The 20,479-nt window shown below is 38.3% G+C and overlaps 1 protein-coding gene across 1 annotated transcript in view; it reads left to right on the top strand.

Moving 5' to 3' along the window:
• LOC148949806 (B-cell receptor CD22-like) overlaps positions 1-20,479 on the top strand; it is a 392,914-nt gene that overhangs the window by 100,620 nt on the left and 271,815 nt on the right. The window lies entirely within an intron of this gene.

Raw genomic sequence — 20,479 nt, 5'->3', positions numbered from 1 at the left:
TTTTAAATAACGCAAAGGCAGTTTTCTATGAGGAAATTATGTCCGGGATATAGTACCCCTTTTCGGCTTCACTACGAGCCGATTCAGCAGACTGCTGAATGTATGCGATAACAGTGACCTGATTTAAAAGGGGGAGCAATGTCCTTTAATATCTCTGACATAATTTTACTGTGATGAAATAAAAGGTTTACTTCTAGGTCACTTAAAACTATAATATTCTAGCAAAAATAGCATTTTGTGATAAAAAGGTTCTCTAACAGTAAACTAGAAAATTAGCTAAAAATATTATTATGAGAAAGCGAAGATGTCTACAATGGAAAATTGGAAAGATTAGAAAAAAGCGGTTTCTTTGCAAAAAAAAATACATTTAGATATCTCCGAGGGAGATAAATTTAAAACAATGGTTGGGGGGTGAGGGGTTAATATCCCGCTGAGATATGTTTATATTGGGATTGAAAAAGAAAAAAACATTGGAAGAAATAGAAAGGTAGGAAAAAATGCTTACATTTGCATAAACCGTCTGGGCTTGGGTGCCCGAAGGACCAGGTAGTGCGTGTTGGAGGGCGGGCGGGGCAGCTCCTAAGACCCTCGACATTGTATGATAAGGGGGTGGCGGGCCGGCTATTTCATGATCTTGCGTAGCTTCGGCATTGTAGTTATCTGCCCACTCTCTCTTAAGTTTTCTGCCAGGCCGCATTGGGGCTGGCACTGATGGGGCTGCCACACCCTCTCTGGCTTTTTTGGAAGGTGGGGGCACGCATTCTTCATAATTGGCCATAAAAAAAAGAGAAAAAATTAGTATCAAAATAATTTGCCCCTTTTTTACAGAAAGAAAGTTAGTACCCTCATCCATATAATTTTGTTTAAACCAGAGCGTCATTTTCATTAAAAATTGACAGAAGTCAATGGTCGCTTTTAGCTAGGATATAGAACACATAAAATTGCATAAATTTAAAGAAAAGATAATTATTTCTTTTTGCGAGATTTTTGTTTTAAAACAGTGAGGGGGGGGGGTTAGGTTTTGAGGGTAAAATAAAATATTTTATGTATTTAATTTTGACGGAGAAACAGGTCCTTTTGACTTTGGCTGCCGCGCTCGTAAACACATAGGAAAAGGGGTGACAGCTAATTTTAACCTCGCGTAGAGCATTATGTCAAAACCAGAGTGGCATTTTCATTAAAAATTGACAGAAGTCATTGGTCGCTTTTATCTATGATATATAAAGAAGGAATGAAAAGAAATGTTATTTATGTTTTAGATAGTTTGTTTGTTCAACAGTGAGGGGGGGGGGGGTTAGGGGTTTTGGGTTAAATAAAAAAATTTATTTATTTAATTTTTAATGATCAAAATGTAATTTTTAATTTTGATGCCGCGTACGGAAAAACAAAGTAAAATGGGTGACAGCTAATTTTAACCTCGCGTAGAGCATTATGTCAAAACCAGAGCGGCATTTTCATTAAAAATTGACAGAAGTCAATGGTCGCTTTTAGCTAGGATATATAACACTTAAAATTGCATAAATTTAACGAAAGGGTAATTATTTCTTTTTGCGAGAGTTTTGTTGTAAAACAGTGAGGGGGGGGGTTAGGTTTTGAGGGTAAAAGAAAATATCTTATGTATTTAATTTTGACGGAGAAACAGTTCCTTTTGACTTTGGCTGCCGCGCTCGTAAACACATAGGAAAAGGGGTGACAGCTAATTTTAACCTCGCGTAGAGCATTATGTCAAAACCAGAGCGACATTTTCATTAAAAATTGACAGAAGTCCGTGATCGCTTTAGATGGAAATATAGAAGGAAGGAAATTATCGAAATGGTATTTCTTTTTGCGAGAATTTGATTGTAAAACAATGGTGGGGGGGGGGGGGTTAGGTTTTGTGGGTAAAAGAAAATATTTTATGTATTTAATTTTGACGGAGAAACAGTTCCTTTTGACTTTGGCTGCCGCGCTCGTAAACACATAGGAAAAGGGGTGACAGCTAATTTTAACCTCGCGTAGAGCATTATGTCAAAACCAGAGCAGCATTTTCATTAAAAATTGACAGAAGTCAGTGATCGCTTTAGCTTGAAATATAGAAGGAAGGAATTTAACGATATGGTATTTCTTTTTGCGAGAATTTGATTGTAAAACAATGGTGGGGGGGGGATTTAGCTGGAAATATAGAAGGAAGGAATTTAACGAAATGGTATTTCTTTTTGTGAGAATTTGATTGTAAAACAATGGTGGGGGGATTTAGCTGGAAATATAGAAGGAAGGAATTTAACGAAATGGTATTTCTTTTTGCGAGAATTTGATTGTAAAACAATGGTTTGGGGCGGGGGGTTTGGGGTAAAGGAATATATTTACGTTTTAGCTGAATATACTGGAGGATGTCCAAGGAAAATTCGTTTGAAAATAAAAATGCACTTACATTGCTAATTGCGGCTGCCGAGGCCTCAAGCTCATCAATTATGTTAATTGTTCTATCCATTCTAGTTGTTTGCACTGTGTCAAAATACTTTCTGATAATTTAATCACATTGCATGTCCATTATATACGAAATCTCAAGGGCGAATTGTTATGTAACGGGTAAAACCATATGTAACAAGCCCTCTGAGTGGCTGAGATGGGGGATGTAACCAACTCGCTGATTGGCTGAGAAGGGAAACACGTGATCTAACTGTTTCCGGGGAACTCATAACATTTGGCTCGAGCAACAACAACAAATACTATTTCTGGACACCATGACATTCGCCTCGAGCATGTACATGACCAAAACAACAACAAATACTATTTCTGGATCATAACATTCACTGAGAGCATGCACTTACAACAACAACAACAACATTGACCTTGACAATTGCCTCGGAAACAACAAATAAATCGACCTTTGGAAATTTAGGTCATTGACCCACTTCGATTATGCAATCATTCTCCCTGGGGAGGCTATGCCCATTTTTGGTGTGCAAAAAAGTTATAGGTGGCAGCAGGGGTGCCCCGTGGGGCTGGTACCCCCCATTCTACTGCCCTCTTGGGCCATATTTTGGCACAGTCGCAGCCTTCTTGAAACTAGGACATTTGATTTCAGATTTTTTGTTTAAATCCACAACTTTCAACATAACAGGAAAATCTGTATTTTTTTCAACCTTTTCTTGAAGAATCTGAATAAATCGAATTAGAATTTTAGCATGTGTATTGCTTTTATTTCCTCATGTACCCCTGGCTTGCCTCTGTGACCTACACAAGCACAATCACTGCACAAGATAAAGTAAAACTAAAGTTAAATTATAATGTGCCATTGTAATTTCATTTGTTTTTCATTTCAAAAATTTCTTTTAAAAAATTAGTTTTATTTTAATTAACACTGTTGAAGATCAGTGCTTGAGGTATACGAACCTAATTTTTTTCTTCTGAAATTCAGAATTTAAAAAAACGTGAAGGGTTTTGGATTTGGTTAACTAAAGTTTGCTGGGAACAAACAATGTTTAAAATATCAATTATTCATCCGTAGATTAAGCAATCTCATTCTTGGTTGTAGAATTGCTACTTTGATTAAATGTAAACTTTTTTTTTTTACTGTTGGTACTTGGTATTAATAGCAGTAATATAACTTGTACTAGTTGAAATAATTTAAATTTTATATGCATTAAATATTATTAATTTTTTTTGTTTTGCATCCATTAAAAATTGTTCGAGAATATAATGGAACGAAAGCATAATTGAATAGCTGCAAAATAATAAGCTGGTATAAATGTGCAATTTAATAATTTCTTATAGCAAAAAAGAAAAATCTCATGGAAATAATAATTAATTCTAATTAATATTGGAAATTTCTAATTAATATTGGAAACATCTCTTCGTTTTTAATGTTTTATCCCGTAAAATCTAAAGAAGAGGGGAGATGTTTTTTGTGTGTTCAATGTGATCATTTATTTTCATTTTTGTCATTTTATTCATGCGTAGTTGTTTTGTTTGTTTTGAGTTTGAACCATTATATTACTTTGTTTCTGATCAATTTTGATTTTAATATCGCTCTTTGCTTTTCTTAAAAAATACTTTTTGGAAATAATTTCAAAAAAAAGGAATTTCTGTTCTTTTTATTATTTGGAATATTTTTATTCTTAGTTACAAAATAATTGTAAGCTTTTTCGGTACTGTGCTAAAATCCAGGACACGCTCGAGAAGTAATAGCGCTAACATCAGATAAAAACCTGTTAGTCTGCAATGATAAGTTATTGAATGAACATGGATGCTAAAATTAAAGCATCCATTGATGCTAAAATGAAGTACGGGACACATGCGAGAAGTGAAGTTTGGTTAATGATAATGACATAAAACAAAATAGGATGAAAACATAATAGTTAATGAACAAATTTGGGCTATATATTTGCACATTAGGGGGGGGATTGGGTAAAGAATAGTGTATATTAAAAAAGGAACATGCTGATACAGAAATGCTTTACCCCCACCTCCTAATGTGCAAAAATATAGCCCAAATATGTTCATAAACTATTGTATTTTCATTCTAAGAAATATTTTTCATATTTTATATTTTGTTTTATTTCATTAGCATTAACCGAACTTCACTTCTCTCATGTATCCTGGATTTTAGCACCATACCGATTTTTCTGTTTAAAAGGTAAAATATTGATTATTAGAAGCTACAGTGATGACAGTGGTCAAATATGGCCCTGAAGCATGGGTGCTCCGAAAAGCGGATGAAGATTTGCAAGATGTTTTCTAGAGAAATTGCTTAGGGATTGTTCAGCGTACCCGGCGGACTGACGGAATTTCAAACAATAGGCTGTCGAAAAATGTGGTTCAATACCGCTCTCTAGGGCTATAATGAAAGAAATGTTGAGGTGGCTAGGGCACGTTGTGCGGATAAAGGATGACAAATTGCCAAAGATTGTTCTTTTTGGCCAACCGTCCAGGGGTAAACGGAAAGCAGATCCTCCTCGTCTGGGGTGGGAGGACGTCATAAAGAAATATTTAAAGGAAATGAGAATTTCGTGGGAGGGTGTAAAAAGGAAGGCTTAAAATAGAATGAGATGGAGGAAGAGCGTGCGTAGCTGTGTTGGCTTCAGGTGGCTTGATGCTGCGGTGAGTTGTTAGTAGTAGTAGTAGTAGTAGTACTCACTCATAATGTTTGATCAGCAAAAGTTTCGTGCAATAACTTTAACAATGCTTTTACTTTGTAGTTTCAGGTAGATGAGACGGCGAGAATTGATTCATGTCAAGGTCATTTATAAAAAGATTTCTCCTTTTTTCTTAAGAAAAAAAAAAAGAATGTTACGAACCAATGCGACCAACTTTGTTTTCTTATTTTCGTTCTGATGACGGTTTCATAAGCCCTGCTTATATGGTGGCCGGCGTTTCCCCCCCCCCCCCGGTGATTATACCCCCCCCCCCCGGAAAATACCCCGCGCGGAAACTAACCCCCAGAAAATCCCCCCCCGCGGAAAATACTCCCCGGAAAATACCCCCCCTTGCGGAAAATACCCCCCAGAAAGTACCCCCTGAAAAATACCCTCCCCCCAGAAAAGACACCCCCCTGCAGAAAATATCCTACCGCAGAAAATACCCCCCCCCCCCCGCGGAAAATACCCACCCCCGATAAATACCCCTCGGAAAATATCCCCCCCCTCCCTCAACCGAGGAAAATAAGGGTTTCCAAATTTGAGAATTTTATTTGAGTTTTTTTTTTTTTATATCCGTAGGAGGAATGAATTTTGGTACTTGTGTATTATGCGGCACTCAAGTTTGCGCTGTGTAATACTTGAGGACAAACCGGTTTTAATCGCTAGTTTCTTTCATCTTAGCATGAGACAAGTGACATAATAGATGGGACATATATAATTTGTGTTATATATTTGCACATAAGGGGGGGGTAAAGTATTTGGACAGCTGTCCAAAACAATTTGGACAGCGAGGCATCTGGAAATTTTGTTAACTAAGAAAAAAAGAAAAAAAAATCCAGTATAAAGTAAATGTAATGTTTCATTTAAGTGTTTTATTCAAGCGTTAAGTGTTTTTTTTTTTTTCAATGACCGACTTTCCAAGTATTATGTTCTACTATTAGGTTAATGTAGTGTTTCATTTTGGGGTTTTGTGATGACCGCTGATCAAAGTTTATGTTATTTTGCCTTTCATTCATGTTATTTTATTATGTGCGTGGCCGTATATTTGGCTGTAAAATACACTTTTCTATCTACCTATCTAATATGCAGAGCACTTTTACCAAAAACTTTTTGCATGCAGACTGGCTATATTTTACCCCCCTCCCTAATATGAAAATCTATAGTCCAAAATAATTTCTAAAGTAACGAAAAAACTAACGAAAAAACTGGTGTGTTCTTGAATTTTACACAGCGTAAACTTGAGTAAGTGGCGCATCATACACAAGTAACAAAATTCGGAAATTTGGAAAGCCTTAGTTTCTACGGGGGGGGGGGGGTTACCTAGGAGGGTATTTTCCGCAGGGGGTATTTTCCGCGGGGGGGTATTTTCCGGCTGCTATTTTTCGCGGGGGTAATTTTTTGCGGGGGGTATTTTCCTCGGGGGGGAAGGAGGGTATTTTCTGTTTTTTCGGGGGGGGGGGGGAATAGCCGGGGGAGGATAAACGACTAGAACCGCTTATATACCCCGATGCTTTCAAGAGGATCAGCGAAATAGAAAAAAATAGAATAAATCTCATAACGATTGGAGAAAAACAAGGCTTGGCCCATTTTGGGGTATCACAAACAGAAACAGTCCAATTTGTTTCCAATTTTTTTCCTCTGTTAGGTTTGTTTTGCCCAGTGTATATCACCAATAAGCGGTAAGTCGATCAGACACAAAGCAAATACGGGCCAATTTTAGGCGATCTGGATCAACACAAGAGTAGAGGAGGGGGTACCAGCGCGACGCTTCACCCCTGCTGCCACCTACAACTTTTTTTAACACCATATATAATAATAATAATAATAATAATTTATTTTTAACCCGCTAAGGTAACAAAAGCGGAGTATAAAAAAGAAAAGAAAAAATACATACAAATCGACTAAATACACAATAAAGACACTAAATCAATGAAGGAGGCGTACAAACCCATGATGAGCTGGGAGAGCCTTCACTGTCTGGGGGAGTTTATCAGCAAGCTCAACTAGCTTTTCGGTTATATCTGGAAGCCCAAAAACTGAGACAAGGTTACGGTTCCGGTACCACGGAGGCAAATACAGTAGAAAACGCGAGAACCGAAAATAATAAGAACGTAATGACCGGGTATTTTTTCGCCCAAGAATGGGATAAACACCAGAAAGGAACAAAATTGAATGATCAGTAAAAACAGAATACAATTTAGCAAGGGTCTTCCTACTGTATTTCCCCCGATTGGCAACAATATTGGAGTAAGATACTTGGATCTTTTTCTTACAATTCGCCACGGCTTGTTCTCGGAGAGATTTAAGATTTTTAGCAATGTTTATACCCAACCACCGAAAAGAAGAAACACATGGGACAGAAAAAGAAGCGCAATCTAAAGGCGAGTTACAATTACTATTAAACGAAAGATATTCACATTTAGAAAAATTCAGTGATAGACCAATCTTACTAAGGTTTGTTGCAACTGTAGATACAGAAACAGAAAGACCTTTTCTAGTCCTACTAATTAGAAGTATATCATCAGCATACGCTATGTAAGAAAGATTAATCGCCTGAAAAATACAAGTGGTTGGGATAGAAGATAAAACAGAAGAAATGCAAAGTTTAAAGATAGAAGGGGAAAGGACAGCACCTTGTCTGACACCACGCCGAACCGGAATTTTAGAATCGGAAATAACCCCTTCAGCTTTTATTCGTAGAAAAGAATTGGCATACCAATAACGAAGGAGAGAAACCAGAGAAAGATTAATGCCGTGACTAAAAAGGGAAAACAGAGCTTGTGAGTGGACGACGCTGTCAAAAGCCTTGGAAAGGTCCAAGGCGCAAAGATGGAGTTCAAATCCCTTTTTAGTCGCATCGATAAGAAGATTAATTAGAACCCGATGGGCTTGCTGGCACCCTACCCCAGACGAAAATCCAAGCTGATTTTCGCCAAAATGTGCACTCGATATGGACGGAAGAAGAACATATTCAAAAACTTTACTGAGATTACATGACACAGTTATTGGCCGATACGACGAGCAATCGCTAGGAGGTTTCCCTCTTTTAAGAATTGATGTTACAGACCCACATAGGAAGCTATCCGGTACCGCAGACGCACACAAGCACATTTGGAAAAGCAACTGCAGGTGTTGAAAAAGAAGTGGGCAATCAACTTTTAAATGGTTGGCAGAAATGCCATCACAATCGAGGGAATTTGATTTCAACCTTTTTACTGCCTGCTGAACCACAGAGAGCTCAACAGACAAAATCTGAGTTTGGCTCAGCGATACGGGAAGTGCGGCAATGAGAAGTTTCGAAAAAACCGAATGGACATGATAATTCACTGAACTAAAAACTTTACTGTAATAACTATGCCATCCACCGGCACTAATCGGGCTTGTAGCAAAAGAATCATCAAGTTTTTCAGAATTAATTACCTTTTGCCAATCAGATTTACTTAACGGGAAATTCGAAATTTTTGATTTAGTCGAGCGCAGGTAATTTTTATATTCTAATTTTGTCTTTTGCTTTATTTGATGAATAACCCCTTCAGACGGACGACCACAAGAAACCCAAATCCGCAACCAAAACTTTGCTTTATTTTTAATCGATTTCAATTCAGGATCCCACGACCACTCCGGTTTACGCGTGTTTCGCCTGACTCGCTCCTGTGGTACAGCGGTCAATTCATCTGTTTTAAGGCAAGAAACTAATTTTAGATAATAATCATTTAGAGTATTTTTATCATTTGAAGACTTACAACTAAGCTGTAGAAGGTGGAAAGGAACTTGAATTGTAGCAAGTAGCATAGCTAGCGTAGAAATATACAGCGATAAATTTATCTTATTCCAATTTCGACGGAAAACCCATCTTCGTCCTGCTTGTAAAGCATTACGATTAGTACAAATCGGTATTTGAAAAACAAACGAAATCGGTAGGTGATCTAAATCGCAATGATCTTCATGAACAGTTACAGTAGAAACGGGTAGGCCCGGAGAACAAACAACATGATCAATATTACTTTGACTACCGGAATGATGAAGATAAGAATATATACAAGTTTTTTCAACCAGCTTAAACTGCGGCAGCGAATCAAATATCAAATCCGAGCGAATATTCGATGACAGCAGGTCAGCGTTAAAGTCTCCAGCGATCAAAAAACGATAACCTTGACTTGAGACGGATTCCAAAAGTTTCTGTAATACACTGCAAGTCTTAGCGAATCTGTTAAGAGACTGAACCGATTTTCTGTCACAAGGCAAGTAAACATTTACGATCACTAAATCGTTAATCCGCACGGCCAAAATGTTAGGAACACTGTGAAAAAGCACAGGCGAGTAGCAAGCAACACTATTTCGGTTCAGTATACAAGCAAGCCCACCCGACGGCCGTCCGAAAGTAGTTCGTGCCGCCGATACGAAAACGACATGATTAGCACTTCTTTTTAGCAGGTTTGTATTAGCCGACGATAATAAGTGTTCTTGCAAACAGACAATGTCATAGTTACATGCAAGTTCGTCAATAACATGCTCTTTTCTTCTGGTACCATTTATGTTGTACGAGACAGCTGAAAGGGACTGCATCATTTTCGGGCACTACTCGAAACGCGAGACTTGAGCACTGGACATTTCAAACTAAAGGATGTATGATCACCGTTGCAGTTCGCACATTTGGGGCTATTTTGGCAAGGCGTTTCCTTAGTGGCAGTATGATTACCGGCACAACGAGCACATTTATCAACAGGACTGGTGCAATCCTTCATCATGTGATCTGGGGATCGGCATTTGAAGCAGCAACGGGGTACACTGATGAAATCGTACACACGGAATATTTCGTAACCTATTTTCAGGCCGTTCTTGATGGCATTGCCTTTTGCGAATGTATCCGAAAACTCTAGCTTAATTGTTTGTGAAGAGCCGAAACGAGTGGCTTCAGTCACACCAGGGTACGAATTTAGTCCAGCAATGTCAAAATCCTCAGGGATACCTCTAGCAATCCCAAGGTGACGCTTAAGCACAGTTTTAGTGGTAGCACCCGATGCGGCTGCACTAATCGAATTGCAGAAATCCGAAATAACAGATTTCTCAATGTTGACATACAACTTGTCACCTCGTGGGCGGACACTGGAAACTGACTCGTGACCTGACAATTGGTCTAAGAATTCCTTTCGACTTTTGGGGTTGCAAACTGTTTGCGGAAGGTTTGAAACAATCACTGTAGCATGGCTACTCGATAGTGAAGAAGCAGCATCCCCAGGCTGGGGTAGCGGTGGAAAATTGGCTGAATAAGACTCGAACTGATTGGATATAGTTTTTAGATGCAAGTTCAGTTCATTGACTTTCGAGAGCAAAGCCGAGTAAGCCGAAGCCGGGATAACTGGCACTTCCGAAGGGCTTCGAATGACGAAAGTCGGAATTGTAAAACAATCTGAATCACCTTTTCTCAGCATTTCCAAGATATCACCAAGGTGACTAGATGGTGCCTTCGTTCCGGTTCGCTTCTGAAATGGCGCATCAGGATCCAGCTTCAAGCCCAGCCATTTCTTTGCGATCACAATCACTTCGCAATCAAAAAACTCCGCTCCAAATCTTTTGATAGTCTCATCATCCATTCCCTCTTCCTTGTTTCGCTGAACGAAATTCAACACGGGCGAATAATGAAAATTCTCACTCTGTTAAAACATCATGACTTAACAAGCTCTATGCACAGCAGCATGGGATGTTGCGCGCACGACTGACGAATTCTGCTTTGTTTGCACAGACAAACGCCTCTGAGACTTCAAATGCCTCCGTCCACACAATACTAGGAACAAGGTTTATGGTTTATGGTTTTTGTCAATGAGAATTTGAAAAACAGGAATTTTGTCACATTTATGTATGTTTTCTTGGATGGTCATGTGTGTTGGTCGATTTATTTGATGTTTTTCATCGATGTTTAATGGTTTTTTTCAGTGAGAATTTAAAAAACATGACTTTTGTCACATATATGGATGTCAACAGCAATTCATGTCTTTTTTATGGTTTTATCGCTTGTTGTTAGATTTATTTGATGTTTTTCATGTCTGTTATATGGATGATCCAGAAATAGTATTTGATGTTTTTGTTCAAGACAAATGTTATGACTTTCCCGGAAACAGTTAGATCACATGTTTCCTTCTCAGCCAATCAGCGAGTCGGATACATCCTCCTTCTCAGCCAATCAGAGGGCTGCTTACATATTAGCGGCGGTGGGAATATAAGGAACGGGTTTTTTTGCTATAGTTTTATTAGTCTGTGAATAGAATTCAAAGGAGTGAGAAGAAGAACAGTTTTGACTTTACTCATTTGGATATATATTTGTGTTGATGGCGATGAGTGGAATTTTTACACTATTAGAAGTTGATAGTGGAGTTGATGATAATAGTACAAGAGCACCAAACATTGCTGTGGAAATTACGAAAGGATCGCGGCTTTGTCTGGAATGGGATGCAGTATATGCAAGATATGTGATATCCTTGAGCAAATTTAAAATGGAAGATCAATTATGTTTCGCCGCAAAAGTTGATATAGCACATGTGAATAGACTTCAATGTGCTTTAAGTGCATTGGTGAAACATATTGAAGACAATAAACAGTATCGTTAATTGTATATGTTCTGTATTATTGATGTTGTTGTTCTAATTATTCAATAAAATTGTTTCGAAATCGAAAATGTTCCCTTTCTTTTCTGGTTAGGGCTAACGAATCAGGGTCAGTCTAGAGTCATCAGTCGGAGTGAAAGGATTGAAAAATGAATAAATTTGAGAAAGAGAGAATTAGATCAAATCTAGTGTTAATGGAAAAACATTTGATTTTTGATGATGATTTTCTCGAGTTATCTCTTCAACGCAGGATATTCTCTTGTCGGGGAACACTTGACAATATAATGAGGAGTGATTCTCCTCCATTGGACTATTGTATGAAACTTTTAAAATGTGATTCAAATGCTTATACTCAATTTATTGATATATTAATTGACACAAAATAGAATCATATTTTAGATATACTTTTGAAAATATTGCCAATGAATTGAATGTAGATGGCTCCCCCCACCATTTGAAACAGGTAACATTTCAGAGTTACTCCTCTCTCCAACCTTTCCCACTCATTGAATTTATTGAACGAAGAGGCTCAGTTTAGTGTTAGCGGTGAGTGAGTTGACATCGGAAACCGAAAAATGTTCTATATATGTCCATTGTGCATGTACACTCTTGGTAGTTGGAATCAATGTGAGAATTGTACAATTATTGATGACTATAGTGAAAAGTGTAAATTATGTAATCCTTGTAAATTACATAGAGGCTATGCGGTACAAATTAACGGATGTAATTCATGTCTTGAGGTGTGTGATTCACATCCTAGAGGGCACCTGTGCTCCAATTGTCACTATGATAAATGTGATCAGTGGGAGAATACTTACCCCGCTATGATTGGAAAGAATCCTAAACGTGAGTTTAATTTATTGCTACGAGATTGGTATCGTCGCGGATTTAAATTATTCTGGGAGGAGGAATCTGGACTACGATACAACTATTGGGGTAACAAGACAATTTGGTTTCTACGTCATCGTTGCGATGACACCACCTACTATGACTATAAACCAAGTGATTTTTATTTGGCTGTGTCCGAATGTGATTCACCATTTGAAAACATTTTATGTGATATTGCTTCAAATAGACTGATTGAAACTCGTGAATTTCATGATATGAATGTAAATAGTATCATTGACTATACAAAGAGATATGACAAGAGTGAAGATACATTGTACTGTAGAAAATGTGACCCTGACTTTGCAGTCAATCAAGATCAATATACAGTGAATCCAAATGATTTACCAGCATTAGTGGTTCACGACAGTTGCCTATACATCGATGAAGAAATCTAAAGTGAAGATTTAAAGACATTGTTGTAGATATATATGCATTTTATTAATAAACAAATTCACAAACATTTTTTAAGCACTTTACTCTTAGGGCACTAAAATCAATACCGTATAGGTCTGAGATGATATTTTCCACTAGAAAGTCATTCAGACGTGGATTGTCAACATAAATGTGGAGAAACTGCTTGTAAGTATAGCCAGGACATCGGAACACAAAATATAGTAGTGCATGGAAGCCGGAGCTTTTAGTCGTTAGATCCTGTACCCTCGTCCAATTTTGAATAATAGTTTTACCACTGCTCTCTAGATAGTTGCTGATGTGAGGGGTGTATAATTTGTTGGGTAGACCAAGAGGATCAAAAAATTAAATTAATTTCTTTGTTTGATAGATATACAGTCAAAGACCCGTCAACACAGTCGACGGACTGCTAATAATAATAATCAAGGCAGTTTTGACACGTTGAATTTTTCCAAGAAAGTCCGAAGGTAGAAAATAGGATTTTTACTGGGACATGTACGGGCCCATATTAAATTACATTGATTATTTGACCGTTGTTCATGGTGCTAAGTCTAGTAGAACACTGCCTTCTGGAGTGATTTCCCAATAGGTTTCATATTGGTTTAGTGAGATCAGCGCAATACTCCCAGCCAATGGGTCGGTAAATGTACACTCTAAGCGCACACTCCCCGTACTTACTACACTCATATCCTGTGTACCCGACAAATCCAATACAATGATTCCATGTGTTTTAGCAAACATATCTTCGGTTATACCATTTTCGAATAGTTGCGAATCATGATCTAGTGTTTGCATGGTCAACTCGTACAGTGTTATATATGATTTATCTAAATATATATTATAGAGTGGGATGCCGTTTACTTTGCACACAAGAGATGAAAGTCCAAACATCTCGAATTTTTGTGGGCATTCGGTCCATGATCCTATTGCACTGGCGCTTTTTACAAATGCCAACGCTAGTTTTGACGGAATTTCACCGTTGATAAAGAATGAATCGGTGAAGGTGCGTGAGCCCATTGCAATATGACGCTGATTGGTGATTGTATGAGGAACAAGTAGTTTAATATTGCTGCCATTGGCTCTCAGTTTTTCCACGGCCAAAGCAACAGAACTCATGACCTGTTGTTTGCGTACATGAAGTATTGCCGAGGTGAGGGAGAGACTTACATTGGGATTGGCAGCAAGTTCTTTTCTCAATATGAAATTGGTGGGTGCAAGCGTCAATTTTATATCCACTTTAACATTGGGCGGCAGCCATTGGGGTATATTAAATATTTCATGATATATTTTTCCAACTAGCTGTAATTCACTAGTTGTAGCATTTATAAGTGCATCTGTACTTTCATTATTAGTAATGTATCCATAACCATTCGAGGTGCCTCTAAATTTATTGTATGACTTGGGTTTCATTAGCTTGAATTGCATATAGCTCGTATAGTTTGAGAGATTGTTGCTTGTGCTCACGAGCGTGCCATTGATGTCGACACTAATTTGACGAAATAAATTATGTAGTATACAATTTTAATAGGATATTCTATCGGCCCGAATTGGCATTGTATTATCGGATTTCCGGACTTTCATTTGCAAATCTATAAATATTGAAGACATGTCCATAAAGTAGTCTTCATTGGAATAAATTTGAAAGTGGATATTATCGGAGAGGGGTTGTTGTGGATAAAATTGTTCATAGTATCCATGCTTAACACTTACATCGACATTTTCGGCATTGAATAGATTCAATGAGGTGGTGATTGAAGGTTGAGAATCCTTATGTGGTAGGTAGGATATTTTAGGAGAAGGAATCTAGTTTCGATCTAACAATTTTCATTCTGGGGCTTCTGGTTAAACTACGTGTCGGATTTTTCTTTCCTTTCTTTGACAAAAGGGATATAATTCGTATCCGACCTGAGTAGACTGATGAGTGATGCTTTGTTTCTTGATCTTTTTAAGCCTTTACCATTCTGTTTTAATTTCTCGACAAGGGTTCGCGCACTGGACCTATGATTTTCCGAAGCACTTTTTTTAAAATCCTTGCCAGAGCCCCAATCGTATAGTGTAGAGGATGCAAAATCTGTCGCAGCTGGTACAAGATATTTTCTGGCCAGTGGTAGTGAAGAGCGAAACAGCTTAGCAAACCAACTGCCACGACCGTAGCCAGATATTGACGAGTGACCCTTGTAATAGTCCATTCCATTGCCCTGTTGTCTTGGACCAAGAGTATTAACATAGCAGTCAATATCAGGACAAGTGAATACCACTTTTCTATTAGACATCTTGCTGTTGAACGATGGGTCGAAAATGACATGTAATCACAGCCAAACCTTTTGAAATTGCAATGGGATCACCCAATTCGGTTCTTAGTGTTAACTGACAGAGTTCCAAATAGGAAGTGTTTACGGGGATATACTGAAGATGCTTTATATTGTAGTGATGAATATGTTCCTGATTGTTTTTCGTTCAAGAACTCGTAGGAGGGGAACATTTGAATTACCAACCCGAGATGTTTCCACAAATGAAGCATAGAGAAATATACAAGTGTCTGTCGAGAAGGCAGGCGGGTAGTCAGCAAAAATGAAATTAGTGTTCCCGGCACTTTTACCATTGATTATATTGAGTTTAAAGCCATGAACGTCCCTTAGGTTATCATTGAGAAAAATCTTTTCGTTAGCAATAGGTGAACTAATGTAGATCTTACCCTCCTCCTTTAAATAGTTGAAATGAAAATCACCCATTTTATGATCGGACATTCTTTTATTGATGTTATGACAAAAATCATTCATACAGGTGAGTTCCTCGCCGGGTAATTCAATGTATGGATAATCCATCCAATTCATTTTTTGAATTTGTTCTTGATCACCTGGTGGTGGCGGACAATCATAGGGTCTAATTTTTATTTCATATTTACGATCTTTTCTCAGGATGTCATAGGTATTTTTGAGAATACAGTCCACAAGAGCCACTTCATACTTTCCCTCGAATTTGATGGTGGGGGAGAGTTTCGTCCAAAAATCACATGTTCTATTCAGATCATTTTAGAGAGGATCAGAAACATTGGACATGAAAGTCACATAGAAATCATTGGGCATTGTCAATATCTTCAACACTGACCCAAGAATCAAAATCTGAGTTGTATCCTAGCTAGCAAACAAGCAACTGTTTCTTACCATGGCGTGTACGACTCTTTAATATCTTTTCAATTTGATAACTTTCGCTAGTGTTTCTAACTTCTTGCAGTTCATATTCATAAAAACCACCGAGAATTTCATCATCTTTGGTATCTCGCAGTCGATAAGTTATTGGTACAGTGTCTAGGATTTTGGACACTTTAAAAAGCTCAGTGCTCCATAAATAATTCCCCTTTTCAAAAATATTGGTGGTTCTATTAATTCGAACAGTATCACCAACATTGAATTTTTTCTTCTTTTTCTCTTTTTCACCCTTGGAGTATTGCTTTAGAAAAGCATCAAATGTATTTTCATTGTAGTGAACATCCGTTGGTGTAGAGTTGGACAGAGATCGATGGGGTCGATGGTTGTATATCTGCATGATTTTATCTAAATCATGAATAAAAGCCGGTGTATTTTTCAAAGTACAATGCCTTGAAATTAATAGACGAATCGTTCTTATTAATCGTTCAGCCAATGCAGCCTTTATCGGACTGTGACTGTGATATAGTGTTTTATTATATTTCAAAAGAACCTTTTGCAACACGAGGATTAACAAATTCACTGCCACGATCCGATTGAATTTTTCTATACGAATCCTGTTAGAGAAGACTTTCAATGTCTCTTGCAACTTCAACACCTCTCTTTGACCGTAGTGGAATGGCATAGGCATAGCGACTAAAGATACTGATTGCCACTAGAATATATTTGTAGGGGACATTGTAACTTTGTTGAAGTGTATCTAGAGTTACAAGATCCGATTGCTTTATATGAACAGGGGAAAAGGCGTTAGTTTGTCAATAGTGATTACTGTGAATACTGTGATTTAGAGGTAGTGTGTAACTCTGTCGACTTTCTAAATAGTCCGGTACATTTTTCAATGTGGTGGTGCCTGAGACAGCTTCGGAAAGCGCTTCGGGAGAACTTAATCTCCCCGCTTCGCCAATGTTTTCATAGACACCTTTCAGAACTTCACCCATTTTGAAAGTAGACACGGAGTGTAAGGACCACCCCCCTTTGGCATACTGGTGGGTGAATTAATTTGTCTTCGCTTTTGACTAGCAGTCACAGGTGTTGTAAAATCAGTGGCGTTGATAGTATTTTCAAATACTGAATCTTCTTCTTTTTTAAATGGCGTTGTTGATGGACTATATTCTCTTAGTTTCTTTAGAATTTGCTTATTGCCAATAAGACTTTTGGGAAAGTTTATTGCACACAGAAAGGTGTATAGATTATCGTCAAAGGATAAGAGTCCTTTACGATTCGTCACCATATCACAAATTAAATCAACTAGATTATAACTTTTTCCCTGAATTATAATTCGCTTCCCTGTGCTCTCGACTTGAACTTGATCGCCAGTTTCCAACATGAGATAAGATAATACTCTTTTACTCTGTTCTCGATAGGTCAAAGGCAATAGGTTTCCAATTTTCAATACAATCGAATTCAGTTCCTTCTCCTTTGATTGCTGTGCTGCAGAATTTTGTGGAGATGTTTTCTGTTTGGGGGGATCGGTGACGGTGGCAGGTCTCTTACGAGCTTGTTTATGTATGTCCATACGACGCAGTGCATCTTGAAGTAAAATCAGTTTTTGTCATTGGTAATATTCTCATCGTTAATGAATTTGCTTAGATTGTCTTCAAAATGTTCGACGGGCGAGAGGAAAAGTTCAAATGGTGTCAATTTATATGGTTTTGCCATTCTCTCACTAGAGAAAACTGTTTACAAGTCCTGCAATTATTGGTAGTAAGTGTGAAAAGCCCGCCTGAAGGAGCCGTTTTCTTTTAAATTTTTCCCCTTGTTTTTACAAGACAAGGCGCGTAAAGTGGAACGACGTTGCTTTGTCTATTGTCTAACACCTTCTGGCAGTTGAACATTACCCTCGGTTAAATTTAAACACAGTTCAGATATTAGATTAATGAAATCATTGTCAATCCCATTTTTGAATATAGCCTTCCTAAGCAATAGTTTTGAAGTGCTAAAAACGGAAAACAGATGTCATTGCTCGTGTAGTTTCTTCAGTGTCATAATGACAACTAATAGTCCTTTCTACTGTTCACCGGAAGATATACTGTAATTTCATTGTTGAAAATCTCGGTGACTACACGTAGATCCTCGGGCGTGCTCTGATTAAGATCCAGCAAAATGTAACCGTAGGGCTTGCTAGTCGCCTGAGTGTACGCTGACAACAGAAATTTTGGAGCACCGGGGTATGTCTGCTTATGGATAGTTCTGAGCAAGCTAGACTCATGTACGACTCGATAGATAATATAGACGGTGCAATTCAATGCAAGTGTTCGCATACATTTGATCTGATGAAACAGATTGTGTAGAACCATAGTAACGGAAATGTGTTCATGGTGGGAGCGAACGGTGAACAGTTGTAGCATTTCCTGTGAGAACTGTTCAATGGATTAAGCCAAATCATCAATTATCAGCCATGAGTTCGATTCAATACTATTGAAAACATCAAGTCCCTGTATGAATTGTATTGGTATGGTTGTGTAAATAGCTTTTATTTGATCGTAGGACTCCTGCCAAATAATATAGCAATAGTAGATATTTTTCGGTTTCTCCAAAAACATTTTATCGCAATTTTTAATTATTCTAGCTAAAAGTGTTGTTTTCCCCGACATTGACGGTCCACACAGAATCGATCTGAAGGGTGTTTTAAATTGATACATGCTGCTGTTGGGGACAACAGTTGGACTGCAACTAACTGTAAATCATATGTGTTCAATGAATAAGTAGCAATAATTTTCCCATAGATCTATCTATTCAAGAACAGCAAAAAACAATATTTCATGGCAGTATTTATTTCGACACTGTACGAAAACGAATATTTGCAGTCAACATGCACAACGATAAAAATAATAACACTTGTTCAACAAGAACAGTTGACAAAATTTCTCCGGTGGTCAAAATTGAAAACTCTATTTGTTCAACATGAACACAGGGCAATGATAACACTTTATAAATAAGCATTTATTGTCTTTAAAAACACTTTTCTGTACAATACTTTATGTACAATAAAAAACACTTTTTGTCTTTAAAGACTATTGTCCATCTACAGCACTTTTTTTTTGTACAACGCTTTTCTGTACAACATCTTTGTACAACACTTTTCTGTACAACACTTTTTGTCAACTTAAACAATTTTATATACAACACTTTTTGTACCACAGAAAATATACACACACACTTGGAACCTGAACTAGCACAGTTGAACATGATGAATTTAAAGGGATCCCCCCTCCCCCTGGGGACCGCGGGGGCGAAGGCCGGCCAGCCGCGGGCGGGGCCCCCCCCCCACCCCCACCCCCTGGGCGGCCGCGGGAAGGCCCCCCCCCCACCCCCCGGGAGCGGCGGTGGAAAAAAACACTACAATAGTTGTCCGGTCACTGCTACAGGTTAGTGGTTGGGTTAGTGCTTGGGTTAGATGAGGTTGAGTTATGAACAGGTTGGGGGTGGTTAGTCAGATTAGGTTAATTTATCCAGACCAAGTTGATTGCGATAGTCAATGCATTCAACTCGGTCTGAAATACGGTAGTGGCCGTGGGGTAGGACAGTCACACCATTCTCGAGCACATAGACCTTGTCGGATATACATGACATTGCATTCTTTTCCACTCTCACAGTATAATTTCTATACTGTAGAGATCGAATTGCAAGCACTTGTGCTCTTGGCACTAGGCTACTTTCTACACAGTCTCTATACACGCTCATGTTGAAATTGCTCTTTACAAAATGTGTAGGCACCCCTTTACACGCCTTCTTTTCGTCCCCACTATGAGTTTCAACGCAATAAACTTTGGGGCCCGGGAACACCCCCTGGATATCAAATCACTCCCCGTCTCTGATTTTAATTTTAATAGTTGGTTGGGGGCTTGAAGTTTCACCAACTCGGGGCAGAGAGATGGATTCCAGTTGGTGAAATCCCTCCGTGAGCTGATGTGCACCCCCTTTTCTAAATCACCCAAAAAATCTTCAGTCCCATTAACCTTTAACAACAAAGAATCTGTATCATCATAGTAAACTTGAACCTCCCCCTTCCGTGGCCATTGCACCTTGCACACATTGTAAAAGAACGACAACATGAGCTTTTTTGAAATTTCTAGTACTGAACTGCCTCCTGCAATATTATTGTTCAGTACCACATTTCGCTTTCGCCTGTGTAGAAGAACCATGCCGGCCTCTATGCTCGTGAACGATGTAAAATTGGGGTCGGCAATAATTCGTGCACACTCTAGAGGGTCAGTCACGACGTCGCAGCGAGATCTATTACGAACGCTTT

The sequence above is a fragment of the Artemia sp. Qi Xiang Cuo genome, chromosome 8 (assembly GCF_049724085.1).
Source record: "Artemia sp. Qi Xiang Cuo chromosome 8, ASM4972408v1, whole genome shotgun sequence".
Taxonomy (NCBI): Eukaryota; Metazoa; Arthropoda; class Branchiopoda; order Anostraca; family Artemiidae; genus Artemia; species Artemia sp. Qi Xiang Cuo.
This window is presented reverse-complemented; position numbering and strand designations above follow the sequence as displayed.